At 36.1% G+C, this 17,500-nt stretch overlaps 1 protein-coding gene across 4 annotated transcripts in view; it reads left to right on the top strand.

The window, feature by feature from the left end:
* Positions 1-17,500, top strand: part of LOC137623145 (nucleolar and coiled-body phosphoprotein 1-like) — a 524,118-nt gene that overhangs the window by 111,944 nt on the left and 394,674 nt on the right. The window lies entirely within an intron of this gene.

The following is a 17,500-nucleotide window of genomic DNA, read 5'->3' as shown; positions in this document are numbered from 1 at the left end:
AGGTATCAAGAGATTAAGAAATATTAAGCTTAAATAAGAGGGGGATATTAGCTGGATTATCATCTTACGTGACGTGACTCCATGCTGGTCATGGTGGTTGTGTCTTGTTAGTATATATTACGATTTCTTTTTTGGCAGATTTGCGCTTTGGTCCACACGCAGGGATGCCGTTACGTTAGTTCCACGAAGGATTGTCCATTCGTTGCTTTCACGGTTTTTATCCATATTCAGATCACGGTATTATTCAACTTGAACCCCCACGAGCTAAATAGATTTTCAACCACAGTAGTTTTTTTTCCACTTTCGTGACTCTTTTTTCTCATATTAGCATTAAGGTGATCTTTCCTTCGCTATCAGCATTTCAGATCAGTTCCGAAATGTACCGATGAGTAAAATGGGAGTAGACGAGAGGAAGGATGATTTCTTTGCAAAAGGTTAATGGATTATCCAATGTGTCATAATGTTTCTCTGGTTAACTGTGAAAAGCAAAAATAAAAATCTTAACGAAACTTTTAGTTATTTGTATGAACACTTTTCAGTCGTTAAAATTTATGATAAATTAAAGTATAAAAGTGACATATACTTAAGTGAAAGATTATACAGCATATTTTTATAATATATGGTTTACGTGCAGTTGTATCTTTAAGTAACACTCCACACATTTTTATGAATAATGTAATAATGAAGTAGCAATAACAAAGATAAACATGAATTATATTTGCTATTATCATAAGTTAGATGGACACGACTGTTTATGTATGTATGTTCAGTGTTTATTTATTATGCAAGAGTAGAGAGCCTATGACCTAGAGATCTGTCACTTATATCTCATTAGTCTATGAAGCCATTATAGAGATAATTTCTCGAGAAGGCAGATCTTATATATGATTCCCCCCTCCCCCTCTTCTCCCTGTCTGCTTGACTGATTATATGTTATATATAGAGAGAGAGCATACTTATATACATACATTCATATATTTTCGTCTCTGTTAGCCGAGCCGATTAAGAAGAAACCAGGTTGTTTTCATTGGCGAAAGGATTCCGCATGTACTGTCGTGCTGAGATAGAGGAATTCCTTAATTTTTGAATGAGAGTGACTGACGAGAAAGTTCCTGTTGACTAAGTAACTCTAGAGAGCGCGTCAAAATCTCGCGCATTAAAATCCCCCGCGTCAGTTTCGTCCCTACTGAAAAGAAAAATTACTAAATCAAATATTCGACTTTCTTGTTTTAACAATACAACATATTATAATTCATCTTCATTTATGTGATATTTATTGGCAAATTATATTTTAAAAAGAATTTCACAGAAACTTGCAGCCATTAATAATCTCAGCTAATGCACAATACAGGGAGTAAGCATTGATTATTTAAATACAAGTTAATTGATATTATATCCTGAGTTGTATACTTTTCATTGATTGTTTTTTAATTGTTTCCAGGAGTTGTAGACAGCTTTGAAAACAAATTAAAGAGGCTTATTTATAAGGCCTAAACATTTTACCTCTGTATAAAAGGAGAATGTGATTTGCAAATGTCCTAGGAGCTGTGCAGATATTTTTTTTTTCTTTTGCGTATGAGAAAATCCCCTCAACTTGGCATATTCCCTAAATATTACTATTTTTATACATATGCATGGGTATGTTTCCATACATGTGTATGTACGTATATAATGTTTATGTACATGTTTGCATATATATGTAAATATATCCGGTTTTAGCCGTAGGTAAATAATCAGACGGTAATTGGGTTTAAACTTTTCAATCTCTTGAGTTTGGAGTTCTGTGAGATATCGAAGACCAAAGATATGGAATAACTTACTCTCCTCTTTCATTTGCAGAGAGAAAAGATATTTTTCAGCACATGAGAAAAAAAGATTCGCAACCAACTGGACAAACGGTGTTGTTTTTTTTGTTTTTGTATTGTTTTGTGTAAATCTTCCACCCCCCCCCCAAAAAAAAAGTAAATTCCTGATTAGACATAGGGACATTTCTATAAATTATACCTACATAGACACATGGCAGAGTAGATTTCTGGTCTTTCTATATTGACACACAGCAGAGTAAATTTCTGATTTTCTACATTGACACACGGCAGAGTAAATTTCTGATCTTCTACATTGACACAGCAGAGTAAATTTCTGATTTTCTACATTGACACAGCAGAGTAAATATCTGTTTTTTTACATTGACACACAGCAAAGTAAATTTCTGATTTTCTACATTGACACACAGCAGAGTAAATTTCTGATTTTCTACATTGACACACAGCAGAGTAAATTTCTGATTTTCTACATTGACACACAGCAAAGTAAATTTCTGATTTTCTACATTGACACACAGCAGAGTAAATTTCTGATTTTTTACATTGACAAACAGCAGAGTAAATTCCTGATTTTCTACTTTGACACACTGCAAAGTAAATTTCTGATTTTCTACATTGACACACTGCAAAGTAAATTTCTGATTTTCTACATTGACACACTGCAAAGTAAATTTCTGATTTTTTACATTGACACACAACAGAGTAAATTCCTGATTTTCTACATTGACACACAGCAGAGTAAATTCCTGATTTTCTACATTGACACACAGCAGAGTAAATTTCTGATTTTCTATATTGACACAGCAGAGTAAATTTCTGATTTTCTACATTGACACACTACAAAGTAAATTTCTGATTTTCTACATTGACACAGTGGAGTAAATTTCTGATTTTCTACATTGACACAGCGGAGTAAATTTCTGATTTTCTACATTGACACAGCGGAGTAAATTTCTGATTTTCTACATTGACACACTACAAAGTAAATTCCTGATTTTCTACATTAATACACAGCAAAGTAAATTTCTGATTTTCCACAATGACACAGCAAAGTAAATTTCTGATTTTCCTGACCTGTGGTTAAACAGTTCATCTTAAAGATCAGCACTGGATGGTTATTAAGGATTAATTTTTATGGGATAAAAAATTTACTTCTAAGTCATTCCTTTCTCGAATAATGTTTTAATATTTCTAATGTGTTTATTTAGTACAGCATAGTTAATTGTGGCTGGGATTTTATACACTATATATTGTTACAAGTTCCTTTTAGTAATAATGATATGTATGTGTAATATATATATATATATATATATATATATATATATATATATATATATATATATATGTGTGTGTGTGTGTATATATATATATATATATATATATATATATATATATATATATATAATTATATATATATATATATATATATATATGTGTTTGTGTGTATGTTGGTTTGTTTTCTGTTTGTTTCAGTCTTTGAATTTGTCCTCTTCCCCCCCAATTTTTTTTAAAATATATTTTTTTTTAATTTTTCTTAAAAGCTTTTGAACTTTTCATTACATAGGGAAATATTTAATCATATTTCCATTAAAAAAAACAATACCATTTGACCAGTTTATTCGCCAATAGTTATATTCACAAAAGAGCCAACTCTCTCGTTTCCACACTATCTTTGATCTTGTATGTAGAACCTACTGTACAGCCTATGCTTGGTTGAAGCATAAATATATATAAATAACCTTTAGTATCTTTGACCAATTTTATATCTAATTATTTTCATAGACTCCAATCCTGTCACATTCAATGTATACTCAGAATGTATAGTAACAGTATTGAAATGCATTTCAATAAGGAAAAAGGTTCATACAAATACTCACGTACAAGTACTTTGAATCATTCAAATCTCTGGATAAACTAGTTCCGCGATTGGTCGCAAGAGCCGATCGACGCCTCGTTCCGCGATCGGTCGCAAGAGCGGGTCGTCGCCTCCAAGACTCCCGCCAGTAGTCAAGTCTTAAAACAAAAATTGTTAAAATGTTCTCGCCGTGTCCCACATAGCTTGTTGTGGAAATTCATTCAAATCTCTGGATAAACTAGTTCCGCTATTGATCGCAAGAGCCGATCGTCGCCTTGTTCTGCGATCGGTCGCAAAAGCGGGTCGTTGTCTCCAAGACTCCCGCCAGTAGTCAAATCTTAGAAAAAAATGGTTAAAATGTTCTCACTGTGTCCCACATAGCTTTGTTGTGGGTTTCCAGAAATGCTGATTGTGGGATGGAACGCGGCCTATGCATGTCCACTGGCTCGGGAACTCGTCTATTGCCTTAATTCCTGATTTCACATTTCACTCTCATCATTTCGACAGCGGTGCAGGGTCCCTTGAAGAGGAGTGAATTTGAGGGTTGTAAGCCGTTGAGAAAGATGTTAAAAGATGTTAAAGATACTTGCCTTGGCATGCCCAAACTGATGTTCTGTTCAGGTCATTTTCTCACCAAATACATTTCTTTTTCCATTTGCTTTTTGGTTCACAAATGCCAGAAATCTTTTTTGGAAGGATGGCGGTACCTCATCAAATCCCTTTGGATAGAATTGTTGTAAGAAAAGGTAACCCAGATATTGTAGAAGATTTAAGGATATTTTATGTAAACAAACTAGATTACGTAGCGTTTAAGGGACAGCTTAGTTCTCCATTTCATAGGAACTTACGAATGAAAAAGGTTTTTTCAGACCACAGGTTTTTCGTCAATACAGAATCTGCATTGTGAAATGTCTGTGGATGTCTATTGGACAGTCATCATCAACTCATTGGCTATTAACTTCATTGGATTTCGAAAAGGAAATGGCAATAGATCAATGCATGCACAAACTCTCAAAGCCAATTTTGACTGAGAGAAAACTTAATAGATCGTTGCCGTGTTTCATTTAAGAATAAAAAGCTGTCGAAGTTGAGAAGCGTAAACTTAATATTTTCATTAGTCTGAATTCTAGAGATTAATTTTCTATTTGTGGAATATGCTATGAAGCAATGTTGTTGTACTAGGGTTGACCATGAGAAATTATTCCTAATTTCATTCTCGCCCAGAGAGAGGCGAGTTCTTACTTAGAGTGTGAAGACCAAAATGAAAAAAAAAAAAAGGGTTTCTTAGCTATATGTAATAGTTCTTTTTTTGTGTGTTTTGAGGCATCGAAGCACTCAAAAAAAAATTCGTTCAGTGTAAATTTCTAGGTGAATATTAGCATCATTTACTATCTATAAATAGTAAAAGGGACCATTTCCATTGGTTGAACCTACTCGCAGCCTCTCTAATCCAATCCAATCTTCAAACCTCCTTGTCCTTTTGTCGCCTGATCAGCTCATGCCCTCTAACCCAATTAAGGTGCTTTGCTTAGGAAATACCCAGAAGAAGATTTGTGTACAGTCGCGCATTAACAAAATTTTCGATTTCAGCCGTTTCCCTAAATTATTCTAGTTAGCTACCAAAAATATATATATAAAAGTTCTATTGTATATATCCAAGGGTTTCATAGAAGTAAGAACATGAACTTGTAATCTGCTCTGAGGTCTAATTTCGCTGGAAGAAATGAAAACAAAATGAAACACGTTTCTTTTTAAAAAATGGTTCTCTTCCTCTATTGATTTGATGAAATGTTTTAAAGAATATTGTTAAGCTAATGTGTAAGAAAAGATTAACGCCAAATTGTTCGTGGAACGTAATTAATGGATAATTTGAACAGAGTCAGACACAGTTGTCAAATCCTTTATTATTATTTATTATTTGTTTCCCACAGACCTTTTTCTCCATCTTTTTATTCCCGAGTCGAAAGCGCTGTCATCTTTCCTCGTTCCAGAAATACTGTGATCAACGTTAGGTTTCATTATATCAAAATTTTTGCATTTCAAAAATATATATTTCAATTCTGTGTTCTTGTATGTTCTTTTAGATATTGGCCTGTGTTGGATTGCATAGCATGTGGTATATAGATTATGTATGTGATACAGGTATACACATGCATGTGCATATAGGCTGATATTTGCTTTAGAATCCATAATATTAATGTCATATATTACCCACACAAAATATTCTACATTGGTCATAAGCCTACTTGATGTGTTTTATGCAAATTGGAATGTAAGTTGGACCATCACTTAAGGCTCGGCCAGACCAAGCGCGGCTAGCGGGGAGGTTAGCGGCAAGAGGTTCCAGCTGATAATTGAAACCTTAGGTATCTTATGTAGGTGGCCAGATAGGAGTCGCGGGAAGCCTCGCGACTCCTATCTGGCCACCTACATAAGATACCTAAGGTTTCAATTATCAGCTGGAACCTCTTGCCGCTAACCTCCCCGCTAGCCGCGCTTGGTCTGGCCGGGCCCTTATGGAGGAAAAAAGATTGGCATCATTGCAAAACATTTATATCTTTAGTTCTTTCATTTCCTGTTCTATCAATTCCCTTACTTCTCATCTTGATTGTCCTCATAAAATATAAACTAAATCAAACGTTTCTCGTGTCTTGCTTACGTTCTAATTGTTGTTATGAAGAGATTTCTTCTTTATTCATTGTTATTTGTGCAGTGTACGATCTGAGCAATAACAAATGTTCTGGTTAGAGATAAAAAATAAAAAACGTTTTTGGTTATAAGGTGCATCAAGGTGTCGTGAGACCATCTTCGCAGAAGAAAGCCAAGAACTGTGGTTTTTGTGTGTGCGAAAGTTTCTGTTTAAACATTGAAAAAAGATTGAGAGAGAGACACGCGCGTTTGTTCATATGCTTTATATATTGTTGAATTGTAATAGGGCCAACTGTCTGCCATCATGTTGTTGTTATTTATTGGCATTTAGCTAAGAAAGCATCTACGAATCACATGAAGTACTTATGGATCAGTGTGAACTTCCTTGACAGACAAACCGTTAAGTTATGAAATCAAATATTATCTGGCACAATGTTATGGCTAAAGATACGAGTGAGCCCCTGTGCGACTTTGTTCTCCCCCCGAGTTCATTCTCCACCGGCGTCTTGGGGAAGTTATAAAAGTGGGTTATATTATGGTCTTCATTTCGGATATATGTGGTGTAAGGCAACTTGGCTTTCATTGTGATATGAAAAAATTAATTTTGCAAATCTCTGAGGTTTCTCACCTGTTTGCCTGACAACTTCATTTATTCATGTCCATGCCAAGTATAAGGGACACTGTTGTCTAGTCTATAGAAGGTACTTTTACGACTGGCGAGATTTCAGGAGTTAGAAAGGATGAGAAAGAGAGAGAGAGATAAAAAAGGGGACAACAGATGACCAATTTGCTTGAAAGATCTTGTCCACTCGCTGCACCGCTTGAAATAGCAACCAAGCATCCCCATTGGCTGCTATTCCAAGTCAGTCCTGAGTGGTGAATTTCATAGTGTTAACTTACAATCAGCGAATGAATGGGTAAATGAACGGGAGCATGAAAGAAATATGCTTTTATTTTAGTCTCCTCAAGTCCCGCCATAGAATTTCCTTTCGATATATGATAAATCAAGACAGACGCCAGGGATAGCTAAGGTTATTTTGTATACTTTTAGTATAAAGCGCCTACGTAACGTAATTATTTATACAAGCCTCCTTTCTAGACATTGTGATACACGTACAGGTTCCGACCGACTGACTTCTTTTTGAGCCTCTTCATCATTGAAGGCTCTTCGGTTCATTGTCACGTGACTTAAAACGCGCACACACTGAGTACAACCTTTTACAGTCCAATGGATCAAAGAGATGCGAAAGTTGTGCTTTATATATGGATCTCAAGACAAAGCTCTCTCTCTCTCTCTCTCTCTCTCTCTCTCTCTCTCTCTCTCTCTCTCTCTCTTTTGCTTTCTAAAAGGGTTGGACTACTGTTAAACTAGTGTGAGGTCCAACTAAGCAGATATGAAATGGATTTTTTTTCTTTGGCATTATCTGTAAGCTGGGACTGAATTTCAAATTTCACTTTTTTACTTTCCTTCTTTTTCTCCAATGTTTTTCTGGTGCTGTTTTTTTGTAATAGACATGAGGATTTTAAACACTAAGAGCTGAAATGGTCTGTGACACTAACTCACTTGTGAATAAGCTTCATATCAGTTGTGGTTTCTTAAATATTTAAATTTTTGTCCTAGAGTTTCTTTGATGTTGAAAGAAGAGTCTAAGAATTTATATTTATATCCCCAAGGCCATTTGTTTTCCCTATTGTTTGAAATCTACAAAAATTAATAAGTTGCCACATTTGCACTGTAACACCAATTTATATTATCCACTCGTCGTGCGAGACGCATCACGAAACCGTCTGTTTTGCAGCGCGGCCTTGAAGGAATGGCCAGCATTTTCACTCCGTGTGCGTAAGAGAGCTACAGAGCGGCTGTTGTTCAAGTGTCGAGGTCAGTTGTGAAGGAAAGGAGGACGTGATGACCCATTGTAATGCTTTGATTGATAGATTCTGTTGTAAAGACCCCAAAGGTCTCCTGAAAACTCCCATTTGATTCCTGTCTCTTCCCAACTAAATTAATGATAAATTTATGTTAATGTATCTCAAATACTGTTAAATCTAACATGAAAGAAAAACTATCTGTCATGCTCAGCATTGTCATGAGAAAAGAAAAAGATGTGAATCATTTTTTTTAAGCCATTTATACCATCTGGTTTATTATCATGATCAATACGCCCCTTTTCCCCCATTTCACTTATGCAAATCCTAGATGTAGATCATTGTCATTAGCAAGCAATATTCGATTAATAAGGCTTTTTTATCTATATCTGAATTGACTTTGATTAAGAAGAACATCTTCACAAGTCATCAGTTCCACACTCTTGATTCTAATTGTGAGCTAAAGCCCCCCCAATGTGATTTAGAAGAATAATATTGTCTAAATTGTTTCCGGTAGGTTTGTTCTGTTTTACGAGTACTGCCGAGGCACCGTGTCGTTGCCGAGGCCTTTGACTAGTTGTTATTATACGTGCCAGAGAGAGTCTATTGAATTGTTATAATAAAAAAGCTATACAGCTCTCCCGTATTCAAAGTGACGTCATCGCCAGGAAAGAACAGGACTTTAAGATTTGAAAATATATGATAAAGTAAATACTGGAATTGGAGTTACAGGATCAATTTGTTCCCCCTTAGTCCTGATTTCTTGGTGTATGACTGAGCTTCTGAGGAAATGTATGAAGAGAGCCTTTCTGTTCTTTGTGGACTATTAAGATTAGGTGTTATTGAAAAAGAGGAGAAAAATGAGACACTGTTGTTTTCTATTGTTACTGACTTAAGGACTTTTAAGAGAAAGCAATCCTTCTTTAGATCAGTAAATTGTAACATTTTTCGGATGGAAGGTTGACATAATTATTTCTTTTTTTACAGAATTATATACAACGAATGCACTTTCAAGTTAAGCATTGCACATGATTTTCAAAATAGAATTTTTATATAAACACAACAAGCAATTGCCTAAGGCTTCTAAAAATAAATCCAAGGGGAATTCAAGCTGTGTGTATAAGATTGAATTCATTGCCTCTGAATACAGAGCCTGGTTAAAATGAATGCCACTTGAATTCCCCTTGTCCTAGCACTGTTATAAGTAGTTGAACACAGTGAATATGTCATTGGCTAGAACTTACTTAACACTTAACACTTTATAACCATGAGGAAACTTAATCAAGCTATCTGGTTACATGGCTCCCTGGTCGGGAAATTTTGACGTCACTGTATTTTCCTCTTTTTTCCAGACTTATTATGTTCTCAAGGTTACGTTATTCATGTTATTTGGTCCCATTAAAAGTATGGATGCAGTAAGGATACAGAAAGATATTCAAGCTAACTAACAAAGTATATTGTAAAAAAAAAAACATTTCATGTGTTGGCCTGAATATCATTGTAGATCCTGTGGAACTCTCAAGTGAATACTTGTAAATATTTTGTTAAATGAAGTACCAGCCAGTTTCACGTAAATTGTATTTAGTAATGAGGATTTAACTGGAAATACTATTGTAATGCACGCACACACACTGGCAATAGTTCAAGAGAAGTTACTGAAATATTAAATTATTTGAGATGTATTGAGTAAAAACTAGCTTCAACTCAGAGGTGACTGTGGGGCAAGGTATTGGAGAAGCTTTCCTCTTATATTGTCTTGATAAAGACTAGTTTTCCACTAGTTTTCCTTATCTCTTCCCCCTTTTGTTGACAGAGTCTTGCAGAGGTCTAGCAGGAACATCGCCCGTACGTGACCTAGTTCGATTTACTTGACCCAATTTGATTTGCAGGAAATATTCGATTTACTCGATGGAGATTGATGTGTGTGACCTGATTTGATTCACTTGATCTAGTTCTATTCATGTAATTTGGTACACTTTATGTGACCAAATTCTATTTATGTGACCTGGTTGGATTTATGTGAACAGGTTTGATTGACATACCTAGTTCGATTTATATGACCTGGTTTAATTTTCGTGACCTGGTTTGATTTATGTGAACAGGTTTGGTTGACATGATCTAGTTCAATATATATGACCTGGTTTAATTTCGTGGTCTGGTTCGATTGACATTACTTAGTTCAATTTGTATGACCTTGATTAATTTTTGTGACCTTGTTTGATTGCCATGACCTAATATGATTGATATGACCTATTTTGGTTTACATGACAAGTTTGATTTGCATGATTCAGATTGGTTCACCAAACTGATTTCATTCTACATGACCTATTCGATTTACATGAACTGGGTCGGTTCACGTGACCTATTTTGATGACCTCGTTCAATTTGACGCAAAGCGAGGGAGGCAAAAATACAAGTCCTGCGACAGTTCACGTGACCTATTTTGATGACCTCGTTCGATTTAACGCGAAGCGAGTGAGGCAGAAATACAAGTCCTGCGACAGTTTCCCATTGTGAGCACACACCTCGGCAAATGGATTTTCTAAGAGATGATGTACCAACATTGTACATAAATTTTAGATCTTTAATTGTTACATTGTCCTTATGAAATCCATGTTACGTAGAAAGTATATTTGCGTAAATCGGAGTATGGATACACGTACAGTATATGTAGGTACTTATGCAAAGTACTTTTTTTTAGATGCCACAAATTGAAAAGTACTTTTACAACATCAAATTATGAGATGGGGCTCTAACTCATGTTTATCATTTTAGTTGGATGATTGTGGATAGTACCAGATATTAACATGTAACAAATGATTCCTGTGTGAGAACACTTTTACACAGGATAAAAAGTTGTCACAATTTGACAGACACAACACGAATAATATCATTTGTTCTTGTTGACAGTTAAAAAGGGATGAGAACTTGCCATTAACTAATGATGGTGTAAAGTACTTCTGTAAAATCCCATTTCTGTACAAATTACACCGTCAATATAAAATTGGCAATCTTAACATGAATATTTTAACAGTTTTAGAGCCAGTAAATATCTAACAAGGAATTAGAAGTACAATCTCAAAATTTACGATGGTGAACATCAAATTTCAGATAAAGTGTATTGGTAAGACCCTACTCCTAGATAAATTTCTATTGTCTTGTACGTATTGTGAGAAATGAAAGTTTCCATCATGCCAGTCTTTTACACGTATGTATTTCAATTCCAATTTTGAAGTCACTGCCCATTTAGCGATAGACTAACCAAGGAAACGACTCCGTACCTTGCTCACACAAAGCCTCCATGATACAAAGTTCATGTTTCACCTGCCAAAGTTTATTTTTTCTTTCGATTTCGATTTTTCTACCTGCCTGCTGTGAGTAAGCCACGTACCTTTCCATTTGCAGTTTGTTGTGTCTGCCAGTTTGCCAGAATAGCATTAGTTTTGCTAATTTTAGAATCGATGCCATTCCCTGTTATCACGCCAAAAAAGTCTATATAGTGAGGTATGTTTGTTTGACATTGCCGCAGCTGCTAGGAGGGAGGATACAGGGAGGTCCTGGTCAAAGTTAGACTCTCTCAATGCTAACTGAAATGAATCACTTGGACTACAGTCTTTGAAGCACAAGAAGTGTATTGAACCCGACACTGCAGGTTCATCTTTGTTTTCCTCTTTTGGGTGGCACAACAATTAACCCAAAATACTTGGCGTGTCCAAGTTCAAGATATTTCTTGTCGCTGTGAATTTATATTTGAATGGTTTAAAACGATTGTATTTGTTAGCATTAACGGGACGCTGGCTGATCCGACTCTCCTCTGTGTTGTCGCACCCTACGCAATCTAGTCGTTGCCGACTTTATATATATTTTTTCTACCCACAAGATTGACAGGACGTCAAAGGCAGCTTGTTCGTCAGTACATTATACAGTGGAAAAAAAGCTGAATTAATCAATCAAAACCTATTTTAGAAAATAGGGGGAGGGGCTGTTACTATCACCCTAAGGAAGAGAGGAGAAGATTCATCGAAATTATGTCCTAAGAATGCATTGTAGAGGACAAAAGACGATAGGCCATTTTTTTTTTTTCTTTTTTTTTGCCACTGGCAGAAGCCCCTATGGAAATACTTACTGCGAGTGTGCCTGGGGATCACTCGGATCCCCAGTCCAATCCCTGCCATCTGATCTAGTCAGAGGACGAGAAGGACCCTCCTATAGTTGCTAAATATGACTGTCAAATTGAGACTGGTAGCCTATACTGGTAGCCTATGCACAAAGGTAATTTACAATGCTGTTTTTTGTATTCTAGTTCATAAGGTTGAGTGCGGTTGCCTGCACTCGTCTTGTAGGCCGCACACAGTCTCGAACTCGTGGCGGTTTAGTCCCCCCCAAATCTGTCAGGGCCATGGAGTCACTAACTGGATTGCTGCTACTGCTGCTACGTGTTGTTTTGGAGAGAAGAATGGTGGATGTTAAAAAAATGTTAATGTTGTACTTTGCAAAATGAAAGTAAAGTAAGAAATTTTTATTAAAAGGGCCTCTTTCACACTGCAATCTTCCGCATTTTTTGATCGACGTCTCTCAGCTCTTTGTACCTCGTAGACGCTAGGGTCCTCACCTTGTATATGAATGTGTATTCTTTGACACGTCTGAGAGGTCGCGATGTATATTTTGCCCCTCCGCCACCAATCACCCCTTGGCTCAGGCCTACCCTCCCCTTTCCTTCCCTCCTAACCAACCCTCAATTCCTTCCCTCCTCTCCTCTTCGTGTTTCCGGATCTATGTATGAAGAATCCTGATAAAATTCTATTTTTATTCCTCTTCTTGTGACTTTTGGCATAGGCTAACATAGACTACATTGTTCGCTGTTTATTTTTTTTTCTTTTTACTCGCCGACAGTCATCTAAATGAAGTGATAAAGAGGGGAAAAAGGACAGGACTATTTCCTCCTCCTTTTCTCGACCTCTGGACATTCCATTCATTCACTTGCTGTTGTCAATTGAAGGCGAACGGAAGGGCAGTGTAGTGTGTGAGAGTACTGTGTCTAAAATAGGATAAACATATAAAAAAAACAAATAAATTGAATTGAAGAAAGCAATGCCTGCCTGCCCCCCCTCTTACATACTGTATGGCCTGAACCGTTAGAGGAAAAAACGCCGTCTCGTGCCAAAGATGTAACTAAGAGCACTTCCAAGATATTAATGTAATTATACTTTATCATTTTTTGTAATATACATAAAAAAACTTAAAGAGTCTATTGTCATTACATGCCCAATGATCAGTGTCATATATATATAAAGATTTTTAGGGTCGTGGAAATATAGATATATGGATGAGTCCAGGTAGGATGTCAGAAAAATCAGAAGGGACCACCATCATCACCCTTTTTTCAAGCTGTCGCTTGTGCTTAGATCTCAGGTTAAAATATTTGGATCGTTACCTCTGTGGACCTCATTAGTTAAAGATGATGATAGTGATCATAGTGGTAAATAAGATAAAAAATTATCGATCGAAGAAACTTACTAATCTCAGCATAATACCGAAAGGCCTGGGGCTGTGATGACGTTCGCAAAGTAGATTTTTAGCATCGACTTATTTTTTTTTTCCCTGTAGAAATCAAATGCATAATGTTTCTAAGAAGTGAAATGGACGTAAACGAGAATGAACCATTTGGACCTTTGATATAGAGATATTATTTGTTTGTCCCAACACCTACCGCAGACTCACTCGAGCTAATTATTTTAAGAAAATTATCCTACGGAGAAGCCTGACGAAGAAATTAATTTAAAGTGAGAAATCAGAAAAACATTGAAATCACAATTGTTTCTTTAAGGACACACGACATGTTGAATATTCTGACACCCAAAAGTATCCTTCAGGTAGTGTGTAAGCCAGATTGTTGAATCCAAACACCAAACCAACAGAGAGGAGTCTCAGTTAGAGACATCTCTTAACGAAAAGGGTCCGCATTCTCAGCCATTTGAAAACTCCCTAATGCCTATAATTTTTTTTTGAGTAATAAGGAGTCCATAATGATAGACTTAAAGTACTAGGGCTATGGAAAAAAAATAATAAAACTGTCCTCTGCTTCACCCTTGGGATCCATCACATCTTGCCTGGAACGATCTTGAATTCCTGGAAGATTTTTAATGTTTTTTTTTTTTTTTATGATAATCTTAAGATCATATGACCACGCTATTGCTGTTTCACAATTAGAGAGCCATATGCTGTTACACCGTCCTTGTGTGCTGTTATTGCCATTTTTCAACCTTTTTTTTTTTTTTGAAGTGAGACCGACGGTATTCCTAGACCCACTTGCGACTCGATAGATTCACGTAGCGTATTTCCAACCAAGTGAATATTTGATGCCAGAGTTAGAGCAGTGATGAGGAGAATGGTGTCGACTATGATGATGTGTGTTTTTCCCCCCCATTCGGGGCATGGTATGGGCAAGGATATGGGCAAGTGTGTGGTGGGGCCCCAGAGTGAGAGGAGGAGGCTGGTTGCCAAACAAGTAATTGTCTGCCGGATTTACCACGTGCAAGTACAAACAATACAAAATCTAAATAATGACTTGTTTCTTTTATTTCAATCCCTAAATCCTTATTTGAAGCAGACGCCTCCTTTGCGGATTGAGCGGATAGGGACTTGCATGCCTAGATCCTCATTTGACGGGAAGTCCCTTATGATAGGAGCCGAAAGGGACTTACGTGCCTAGATCCTCATTTGACGGGAACTCCCTTACGGTAGGAGCCAAAAAGGACTCTCTAAATCTTAATATACGAGAAACCTCTCCAGGTTGGAGCCTTAAAGAATCCTAGAGTCAAAATTTGACGAAAACTCCATTGCGATTGGAGCCTTAAAGAATCCTAGAGTCAAAATTTGACGAAAACTCCATTGCGATTGGAGCAAGAAGGGACTCTGATCCCAAGATCCTATTTTGACGCAAACTTCCTCACGATTAGAACCTAAAATGACTCTAATCCAGAGATCCTATTTCGTCGGAAACTCCCTCACGATTGGAACCTAAAAGAACTCTAATCCAAAGATCCTATTTTGTCGGAAACTCCCTCGCGATTGGAACCTAAAAGGACTAATCCAAAGATCCTATTTTGATGGAAACTCCATCACGATTGGAACCTAAAAGGACTAATCCAAAGATCCTATTTTGTTGGAGACTCCTTCACGATTGGAACCTAAAAAGACTAATCCAAAGATACTATTTTTGACGGAAACTTTCTCGCGATTAGAACCTAAAAGGGCAAATCCTTAGATCCTATTTTGACGGAGACTTTCTCGCGATTGGAACCTAAAAGGATTAATCCAAAGATCCTATTTTGACGGAAACTTTCTCGTGATAGGAACCTTAAAGGGCCAATCCAAATATCCTATTTTGACGGAAACTCAGTGGCAGTTGAAGTCTAAAAGGGCCAATCTAAAGATCCTATTTTGTCAGAAACTTTCTCGCACTTGGAACCTAAAAGGGCCAATCCAAAAATCCTATTTTGACAGAAACTTTCTTGCAATTGGAACCTAAAAGGGCCAATCCAAAGATCCTATTTTGATGAAAACTTTCTCGCGATTTGAACCTAAAGAGGCCAGTCTAAAGATCCTATTTTGATGGAAAGTTTCTTGCAATTGGAACCTAAAAGGGCCAATGCAAAGATCCTATTTTGATGGAAAGTTTCTTGCAATTGGAACCTAAAAGGGCCAATCCAAAGATCCTTTTTTGATGGAAACTCTGTTGCAATTGGAACCCTAAAAGGACTAATCCAAAGATCTTATTTTGACGGAAACTCCGTTGCAGTTGGAGCCTAAAAGGACTAATCCAAAGATCCTATTTTGATGGAAACTGTTGCAATTGGAACCCTAAAAGGACTAATCCAAAGATCCTATTTTGATGGAAACTCTGTTGCAGTTGGAGCCTAAAAGGACTAATCCAAAGATCCTATTTTGACGGAAACTCTCTTGCGATTGGAACCTAAAAGCTCTCGTGATTGGAATCTTAAAAGGACTCTAATCCAAAGATCCTATTTTGACGGAAACTCTGTTGCAGTTGTAGCCTAAAATTATTATTATTATTATTATTATTATTATTATTATTATTATTATTATTACTTGCTAAGCTACAACCCTAGTTGGAAAAGCAGAATGCTATAAGACCAGGGGTTCCAACAGGGAAAATAGCCCAGTGAAGAAAGGAAACAAGGAAAAATAAAATATTTTAAGAACAGTAACAAGTTCCGTCAAAAAGGGAATTTCGTCATTTTTGATATGGCCAAAACTAGCAATACAGTTACTAACAGGAGCCTCTAATTACTGTTAATTCCAGGTCATTTAGGTAATAGCAATCAGCTATTCATTAAGAAAGCATTATTCTTAATGCAGACAATCTTATCCTGATTAATTTCAAGAGTTATCTTAACAACATAATATTTTATAGATTGTTAATATGTACTGAACTAAATCATGATAAATTATTTCCAGGTCATAAAGGAATTAATGCTGACCCAAATTGATGAATTCCCAGTGGTTCAAAATATAATTATACTTGACCTTACTGAAACAATCCAATAGGAAAATATGTAAGCTTCAACTAGGTAAGTCTGAGTGACATTTTTAGCATTTATTTGCTATCAATTGCCAGTTTTGATAAGTTATTTTGTGCCGTAACTTTGCTAGAAAAAGTATTTAAAGGTTTATATCCTCGTGTTGCATTATTAGTAGAATCAAATATTGTTCATTGTTCTACAGAAAAATCAATTTTTTGTTCTTTTCATCAAGATGATAACATTAATTTCCTGAAGAACAAATAACTGAAAAACTGATAATAGAAATTGATTACTGTATATGGCAAAAATGGTATTCCATCTCAAGCTATTTTGAGAATTGATTTCAATCATATACAGTAGTCAGTTACCACAGAATAGATGGACGGGGTAACCCCTTGCTTACATTTAAATCCCATAATGTAAAAACAGCACAAAAATGGTTAATCTGGCATTTTGTCACATCAAGAATATCAACAATTTAAAGACAACTGAAAATGGCTGATACAAAGCAAATAGCTTTAGAACGTATTGATCCACATATATGTTTAATCTCCATATAAAGATGATTAAAACTATTAACAGTATACACCTGAATGGTCTCTGGGGTCAAAGCCGAAGAAGGTCCATGAATCCGTTGGAGCTCTGCAGTCGAAGGGCAGATGATTCGCATACGTCTGAATCAAAAAGCAAAACAATTACCAAAGAAATAGGAAGGTTGAAATACCTCAAGGTATTTGCATGTGTGAATAAGTAGATACTGT

Source organism: Palaemon carinicauda, chromosome 30 (genome assembly GCF_036898095.1).
Source record: "Palaemon carinicauda isolate YSFRI2023 chromosome 30, ASM3689809v2, whole genome shotgun sequence".
Classification (NCBI taxonomy): domain Eukaryota; kingdom Metazoa; phylum Arthropoda; class Malacostraca; order Decapoda; family Palaemonidae; genus Palaemon; species Palaemon carinicauda.
The sequence above is the reverse complement of the archived record's forward strand: the minus strand, read 5'-3'. Positions and strand labels throughout refer to the sequence as shown.